Genomic DNA, 9,866 nt, shown 5'->3' with positions numbered 1-9,866 from the left:
AAGCTCCAAGTTTACTTTTCAGTGCTTGGCTAGATCACAGCAGCAATTCAGGCAACCCCCCCAATTTGAATTGTCCTCAAGGTCTATCCTTGTAGAATATTCTTCTTTTGCTATGGCTAAATAAATCTCTAAAAAATTGTTGAGTGATCTATGAGTATCTTATTTTCTTCTAATTTCTAACATAAACTAACCACAGGACTGGCCAGAATGAGTCCCAGCTCAGGATGTCTTGTATTAACTGTAGCCCCTCCCTCTAGGGGTTTTACAGGTTGGGGACCAAAATCAAACAAGTTAATAAATTATTCTTTGGTTCAATTATACAAATAAATCTGTAAATAAGTATTACTTTCTATGTCACATTTTTTAAGAGTGAAGGTAATGTGTAACCTTGCTGTGAAGAAGAAAATGGCAAACTACTCCAATAACCTTGCCCAAGAAAACTTCCAATGGGATCACAAAGAGTTGAACACAACTGAAATGACTCAACAACAACAAAAATATTTAGCCTGTAGAGGAGAAGTCTCATAGAGGGCATCATGGTTTTAAGACTTCTTAGTTAGAGGGAGTTTCCATGCCTTAAAGTATATTAATATGCTAATGATTAACTAAATATATGGATAGTTATTAATTATATATGGTACAGTGAATAGAATGCTGGTCCTGAAGTCAGGAAGACTCATTTTCCTGAGTGCAAATCTGGTCTCAGATACTTACTAGCTGTATAACTCTGGGCAAGTCACTTCACCTTGTTTGCCTCAGATTTCTCATCTATGAAATGAGCTGGAGAAGGAAATGACAAACCACTCCAATCTTTTTTCCCAAGAAAACCCCAAATGGGGTCACAAAGAATTGGACATGACTAAAAAATGACTGAATAATAACAAATTATGTATACTGCAGAGAGAGATGGTCAAATGCCAATTTATGGTAGAGTTATGGGGAGGTCATGGGTAGAAGAAAAGTGATCAGAGGTGTGTATATGTGAGAAACATTAACAAATATAATGTATACAAATAACTTTGCAACTCTACCATCATTATTAGAGTAGGAAGGTTGCAAATATTAACCATCCAAATTACAATAACTGCATATATGCCCTATTTTTTTCTTATAGGAATTTCAATTGTCTTTAGAATATATAATTAGAGACAGACTAATAGTAGATGACACATATGTATTAAATGTTTTTTTTAATGAGTGTTCCATACTAGAAGTCTTGTTTTTGACCTAGCCTATTTCTCCCAATATTTTCCCCATTGAAATTACCTACCCAATCCTGCAGGATGTAGTGGATTTGGATTGGAAAGCATGGGTTGGAATCCTAGCTCTGCTACTTACTGTGTATGGTATGTTACTTCTCTTCCAAGAGTCTCAATTTCCTCATCTTTAAGATGAGGGTGATTGAACTAGAAGATCTCTAAGGTTCCTTCCAATTCTAAAACTTGTGATCTTATGATCCATATATATATTTTTATTACTTATAGGGAATTAATTATTCATATATATATACACATGTATGCATACATGTATATGTGAGTATGTATATTTCCCTTATTCTAGCCCCAATGTCTTCAATCTCTTCTTGAAGTTAAAGAGTAATGATCCCTTGAAGCACAAAGAAAAAACCTTAGGTAAATATAAAACATTTTATTTAACAGCAGAATGGGGTGCTAAAAAAATTGTTGTCAAATGAATTACATCTAATAAAAAAGAATAATTAACACTCAACTAGGAATTTGTTACCATGACAGCTGTATCATCAGTGTGGAACACCTCCTGGGAAGCCCCATTAACATGGCACTTTCCCCTGAGACCCTTCACAGCATCAAGGATAATCAAATTACAATCGTAATTCCCCCCAAACTGCTTTGAAACTGTGTGTTTGAGTCTATATGAGACCATTCATATATGCTTTTTAATCACTCAGTCATCAAAAATACTTTGAGCTCCAACTGTGGGCTCAGCACTGGCTAGCACTTTTAATACTGGTGCAATCCTGCAATATTTATTAGAGGGGTTATAATTAATTATTGCAGCTTTCCTTTAAGAGCCTTATTCTCACTATTTAGATAAAACTGGTACTGGGATGCCAGAGCTCCTTTTCAATTACTTTGCTTATCATCAAGCTTAATGAGCAGAACTTTAAAGAGACCCTGTAGACACAGAGAAACTTCCTTCTCCAAATTTCAGAAACATAAATGTCTTTCTGTAAAGGAACTTTGTAAATATATAACATGGAAATCAAAAGGAATAAAGATTAACTTGGGGTTAGAGCTATAAAGAAAGATGTGCAATTAACAAGTGAATCACCTGCTTAGTTCTTTCATCAGCCCTTATGACATTAATATGGGCCAAATTAGATCTTCAGTTATCCCCTTGCAAACTTGCCTACCTTGGAAGTGATAGCACAGGATTTGACTTTGAGACTTGTAGTTTGCAAATGAAAATGAGGTCTGATGTGCCAAATGCAGGCTGTTTCATAAGACCAAATTTCTGTTAATTACAAGCATAATTTAGAGGAGTGGGAGAAGGATATGATGTTTTATTTACACTGTTGTGTCTCGTGGGTAGCTTTTTTGAATACCAAAACATGTCACCACAGAGACTTGAGACAAACATAGCAAGTACATAATTCTGCCTTTGTGTCATCTGCAAATTTGAAAAGCATATGATCTAGGTCTTTTTTCCAGTCAGCAAAAAATAAACTAAAAAAGCACAATGCCAAGGATGGATCCCTAGGGCACTCCATTAGAGACCTTTTCAAGTTGGTACTGATTCATTAATGATGAATCATTATGGGGTCTGGCTATTCATTCAGTCCTAAATCCATCTAGCTGTACTAGATATACATCTCCATACTATCCATGATGAAAGCATGAGAAAATCTGGCAAATGGTTTGCCAAAATCTAGATAAACTATATTTTTAGTATCAAAAGAAATAATATATGTAAAACACTTCACCGACCTTCAAATGAGACAATAATTGTACAGTGCTTAACACAGTATCTGAAAAAGAGTAAGCACTATATAAATATTTTTGTGATTATTAGTCTTGTGTAAATGTCAGTGATGATTATTTCCCTAATCTATGTCTACTAACTGTTAAATAAAAAAGGAAATTAGGTTAGTGAGGAATGATGTATGTAGTGAGTATACCCAGGTATTTTCCTGGGTAAGATCTCCCTATTAAAGAGAATTTTGTTCTCTTTAATTGATGATATTTCTTTATACAATTTGGAAAGTCTGCATTTGCCTCACAAGCTGAGGATGTCATTCTGGAATGACAGTATCTCCTTGATGAGGCATAAATTATTTTCTTGACCCTAGGTTGACACACTGACCTCTAATTTGGGTTGATTCACACCATATCATATATCTGGGCTTATTCCTGTAAAAAAGAGAGCTTTGAGGCATGGAAGCATGCCTAAGAGAAGCAGGGAGAAAGCTCAGAGAGAAGGAAGTCACAGACACATAGACAAAGCATCCTGGAAACAAGTCTGTGCAGTTTTGTGCCCACCCCAAGGAACTATGTTTACCAGAGAGACATGTCCATCATGGAATCCTATACATTAAAGAACCACCAGTAAGTGAGGAGAACCAAAAAAAAGAATTCTTGAACCAAAGAAAGAAATTCCTAGACCACACCAGTTTCAGTGATCAGTTGAAGCCCAGAGCTCAGGAATCATAGGGGTTTGAAGATCCAAACATTGATTTTGACTTTCACTGATGTTAATTTTATGGACTATGCAAGGCAGGGGAATTAGGTCAATCTCATGATCTAGGAAGTTTTCTATTACCCTGAGGGCCCCAGGGTAATATTATAAATTAGGAGGATTATACTAGGGTGATGGGTTCATCGGAAAGTGGGTTGATTACTTAACCAATTCTACTCTAATCTCTTTTTGGCTTGGGGTGGGGGCAAGGCTTCTCAAGGTAGAACTATAAATATTGGGGACTGCATGGGCCCTTGGAAGGTGGGGCTCACCAGAGGAGTAGGTTGTCTGACTCTCTAGTCACCCAAGTTCTTTCCTCTTTTGTTGAGGGAAACAGCTAGGAGAGTAGTAAAACTTTCAAGGACTATGGGGCTCATTAGAGATACAATGAGAGATGTCATAAGAATTTGGGGATTTGGATGCAGTTCTTTTGCTTTGTAGAGGCTGAAATAAAGTCCATTTCGTATATAATTAATATGTCTTATTAGCCTGAGGTCTTTCGTGAGAGTTGAGGACCATTTAATGTTTTTGTTTGTTTATGTTTGTTTCCTTAGATATCTACAGATCAGGAGCCAAATTCTACTGTTTGCAGGGGGATATCAAAGGTAGAAGCAAAATGAGTCAAGTTCTGATGTTTCTGTGGAAAACTCTGTAGCACCAAACAGCAATTGTCTGAGAAGCCTTCAAAATTGAACCCAGACCTTGTAAAGTCCTCATTTTTGGACTGCTTTAGTTAGATCTAAGCAATTAGAAGCAATTCTGACTCTTCTTAACTATTCCCTTCTTTAATGATTTTCTTAAACGAGTATTCTGGAATTTTGCCAGATGTTCAGGCAACTGCTATCATTTGAAGACTCTACTCTCTTCCTTCTTTTGAAAATCTGTTACATTTGCCTTTCTCAGGTCCAACAGTGCTTCCATTATCCACAGTTTTCTTTTTTTCTTAAATCCTTACCTTCCACCAATACTACATATTGATTCCAAGACAGAAGAGTGGTAATAGCCAGTCAATGGGGGTTAAGTTACCTGTCCAGGATCATGCAGCTAGGAAGTGTCTGAGGCCAGATTTGAAACCAGGACCTCCCATCTCTAGGCTTGGCTCTCAAACTACTGAGCCACCTAGCTTCCCCCTCACCACAGTTTTTCAAGGATTATTGACTGTCACCTCCAACAGTGCTTTCGACATCTTGGGAAATATTTGTTTGAACTCATCAAGGAGAACTAGACACATATTAATTCTCTGACTTTTGTTGAATTTCACTACCATTTGGATTCTGTCTTTTCCAGATACAAGGCTAGGAGGGATAGCTAATAAATTAGATTACAGAGTTAAGACCCAAAAAGATCTGGATATGCTAGAATTTTAGGTCAAATGTAGATTTAATAGGGATAAATCCAAAGTCTTACACTTGGTTTCAGAAAATCAACTTTCCCTATGTTATATATATGTACAACACGTATACATATATATATGTGTGTTTATATGTATATGTTTATATTCCTAGATATATATTTATAGATAAAATTGTATATTTTTGTTGTTCAGTCATTTTAGTCATTCTCAACTCTTCATGACCTCTTTTGGGATTTTCTTGGCAAAGATACTGGTGTGTTTTGCCATTTCTTTCTCCAGTTTATTTTATAGATGAGGAAATTGAGACAAATGATGATAAGTGGCTTGCCTAGGGTCAAACAACTAGTAAGTGTCTGAGGCAGATTTGAACTTGCATCTATACCTAAATATATATTTATATATATACATACGCACACAATAGAATATATACTTACATATATAAATACACACAATATATATATATACATACATACACAAAATAGAATATATTTATATATAAAGCATAATATAATATATATTTTATATATTACATACCTATAGAACATATAGGAAAATATATAAATATAACATATATACATAATATTTAATATTTATAATATATTATATATAATAAATAGAAATAAAATATATTATATGTGTGTATATATACACGAAATATACCCTCTACCCACTATATATAGTTATATATTACCTATATACATATATTTCAACCCTTTGCCTTCAAGCAAGTCATCAACTGCTCACATAAAATGTTATTTTTAAAAAATTAGCTATTAAATACACTCTTCAGTGTGGTCCTGAAACACCAAATATACAACAAATCTTTGTGGTGACACCATGTTGCAAATAAGCAAAATAAAAGTTCCAGTGAGCCTGAGCTGCTAGCAGCTTTGAGTCTTAGCAATGAAGTAGATCTGAGCTATAGATTAGTCTGTTGGCATTTGTTGACAGAACTGCTAGCCTGAATGCACACACAAGGGTAAGGCTCTGGTTCTTATCTAGACTTCTGGTGCTATCAATTATGAAAAGCAAGATAAAAGGGTTTAGGGAAGGTAAACCTCCTAGAACAGAAAATTTTATCATTAGACTAATTGTCTAATATTCTTATTAGACATTAGACTAATTGTCTAATATTCTTATTAGACATTAGAATATGGGAATATTTTTTCCCATATTCTAGACTCTAGATGAGGAAATAGAGGCTGAAAGTTATGAATTATTTTTTTCCAGAGTCCTTTGCCAATTAACTGCAAAGCTAAGATGCACATGATTACATCTCTGTCTTTCATCCCAGGGCCTGTCTAAATTCATAACACTGGTTCACATATATCACCGACAGAATTAGGAGGATTGTTTGCTCTCCTTTGGCCCCAAGAGGGTAGGAATAAAGAACAATTTGCTTTAATCAGATGTTAGCCTTTTACTTTGGAGAAAGGCTGACCCAGGAACCTGAAGGACTTGGGTTCAAGGCCTGCCTTTAACAAATACATATATGTGACTCTGGATTTAATTTCTCAATGCCCTAAGCAACTCTAGAAGTATACAATGCAGAATAGCCAAAATCAACCATGTGCCAGATGCTGGCTATGTAGGGGGTTTACTCACTGGGAATTCCCTCTTCCAATAAAATCACAGGTCCAGTCTGGGGAGGTGGGTGATGGAGGAGAGGACACAAAAGTATTTAAGGAGAAAACATCTTCATAGGAAAAGAACTGAATCAAAAGAGCAGAATGGTTTAAGGAACTCAGTTGTCTATGCTATTGTTTGCAGTAGTTATTGCTACTGAGAACATCATCTTTGTTTAGTAAGTAGGTAGTTTGGCTTTGGTCTCACTTTCAGCAAAGTAGTCACCAAGAGGAGAAAGGTAGAATCTTTATCATCTTGGAGACGGAATCTGAAGAAACGTTGGGCTCAGTGGCCAGAAGTTTTGGAATCAAGCCCAGATCTAAGGTAAGCAACTTCCACTTGAAGAACATGTAAAGGATGAAGAGATGGGCATGATTCCTGAGTAGAGACACATAAGGTGTGTTTTTGATTTTTTAGAACAAAATGTTGCCTTCTCACTTACTGTGGAGCAGGAGACTGTGCCTCTCCATAGTCATTCTGATCAGCAAGAGATGGAGGGCCAATTTGTCAATGACCCAGCAATACCATTGCTAAGTCTGTTTCTCAAGAAGATCAAGGAAAAAGGTGGGGGAACCTCATATGTTTCAAAATATTTATAGCAGCTATCCTTGTGGTGGCAAAGAATTGGAAATTGGGGGGATGCCCATCAATTGGGGAATTGGCCAAACAAATTGTGGCATATGATTGTGATAGAATATTGCCGTGCCATAAGAAATGATAAACAAGCTAATTTTTTTTTGAACTTGGAAAGAACTACATGGGTTAATGAACAGAAAAATGAATAGAACCAAGAGAACATCAAAGTTACAGAATTAATACTGGAAGAATAAATTGTGTTACCCCAGAGGTGGAAATGACTTAATTTGTATGAACATTGTCTGCCTTGAGGATGATACCTTCTGTGATATGACTGGGACACCTGAAAATAAATTTCATCTGTAAATAAATAAATATTTTTAAAAAAGAAGGAATGCAGTGGGTGTGAAAATTCAATAGCAATAAGAAAGGAAGAAATCTACCCCTGAAAGTTGTGGAAACTCTATAAGTAGTACCTACAAATGATTCTTACCTAATTATGTTATGGAGATTTCTAGAAGACAGAGTTTTGAGGAAAGGAGAGAAAGAATAGAAAGGAAATATTCGGTTAATGTTAATTAAGTGCTTGTATCATTCATATCCATAAAATATTTCACTTTATTTATTGTTTGTTTATTTTACTTTATTTATTGTTTGTTTGTTTAAACCCTTATCTTCCATCTTGGAATCACTACTATGCATTGGTTCCAAGGCAGAAGTGTGGTAGGGACTAAGCAACGGGGATTAAGTGACTTGCCTATTGTCATACAGCTAGGAAGTATCTGAGACCAGATTTGAACCCAGGACTGCCCAACTCTAGACCTGGCTTTCAATCCACTCAGCCATGTAGCTGCCCCCTGTTTCATTTATAGTTTAAAAAAATCATCATGAGGTAGAGAAAAAAGGCAATGGGGAGTCATGGATCAAGACCAAATTATCCCTAAACTCTTTTGTCAATTGTCTTTAGAGTTGCTGGCTCATAGATGTAGAGTAGGAAGGAAACTTTGAGTCTGGAGAATCCAAACTCTTCGTTTGATAGATTTAAACCTTAGCCAAATTTTCTTACTAAATAAGTGTATATCCTACTGGTTTGTCATTGGGCCAAATGTGTTGGCTGCCAAGACATCTAAATTTACCAATTATGAATAAAAACTTGACTCTATTTTAGTCCCTGGAAGGGTTGATAAATGTTCTAATAAACAGGGATTGTTTTTCCTTTGCTTTGTTTGGTTTTGGCTGCACTCTCCTCATCATCTCAATAAGTGGTACTCTTTACTCACATAATCAAATAAATCACAGAATGTTAAGATGATTGAAGATTTTTGTTGACAACTTAGCAGTAAGTGGGTTTAAAAGAATAGAAACACGTAATATTGCAAATAGGCTAGGTGGCATATTAGATAGGGTGCTAGGCTGAAGTCAAAATGACTTATCTTCCTGAGTTCAAATCTGACCTCAGACACTTAGTAGCTGTGTGTCTCTGGGCAAGTCCCTAAATGCTGTTTGCCTCAGTTAATTTATCTGTCAAAATGAGCAATGGCACACCACGCCAGTGTCTTGGCCAAGAAAACCCCAAATGGGGTCACCAAGAGTCGGACATGATTGAATATTGCCAACAATAATAATGCAAAATCTATGTTAAAGAAGTGAGGGCAGAAATGGGAAGGGGGAAATGGACTATATAGAGTATTGATCGCCATTAACTCAGCGGGCCATTTGATCACTCTGTGCTACCTATCGTGCCCTTCTCTGCTCCCTTCCAATCTCACATTTCCAAATGCCTTTCAGTTGTCTCAGAATGGATGGTCAGTAGACATCTTAATCTCAACATGTCCAAAATGGAATTCATTATCTTTTCCCCTTTTTCCTATTACAATAGAAGGCAACAGCATCATCATAGTCCTTCAGGCTTCAAACCAAGGTGTTATATTTGACTTCTCACTATCTCTTGCCCCCAGAGTTATGTAGTTGGTAAGTGTCTAGATTTGAACTTGGGACTTCCTTCTCTATATCTGTATCTTTTAAGATAATTATTTGTAAAAATTAAGAAAATAATAGAAAAATAGCTGTTGTTCAGTGAGTAGACTAGTCTTGGAATCATAGGATTATAGAATTAGAGCCAAAAGGAGACCTCACTGGTCATCTAATCAAACCCCCTCATTTCGAAGAATGAAGAAACAGATCTAGAAAGGTTGGTGGACTTGTCCAAGGTCTAGAAAGATGGACTTGCCCAAGGTCACAGAAGTAATAAATAACAAATCCAGGAGTCAAGTACTAGAGAAAATGGAATCCAAAAAGGGTTAGAAGTTTGCCCAAAAAGGAGCCAGGTGAAGTGACAATAGACTGTGGAAGGGTCTATATACCACCTTTTAATTTCTACTTTCTTTAATTTCCTTACTTATTTAATTTCTACTTTCTTTAATTTCTTTACTTATTTAGAGAAACTAGATCAACAACATTCTTGTTCTACTAATTTGTCAGAAAAGAAAAGGAATTTAGCCTGGCACAACTTTGTCTTCATGGAGCCATGCTGGGTCTTCTTTGTGATCATCTTCTTAATAAAGCTTTCTTTCTTTCTTTCTTTCTTTCTTTCTTT

This window comes from Gracilinanus agilis, chromosome 3 (assembly GCF_016433145.1).
Source record: "Gracilinanus agilis isolate LMUSP501 chromosome 3, AgileGrace, whole genome shotgun sequence".
Taxonomy (NCBI): Eukaryota; Metazoa; Chordata; class Mammalia; order Didelphimorphia; family Didelphidae; genus Gracilinanus; species Gracilinanus agilis.
Note: the sequence above shows the minus strand (reverse complement) of the source record.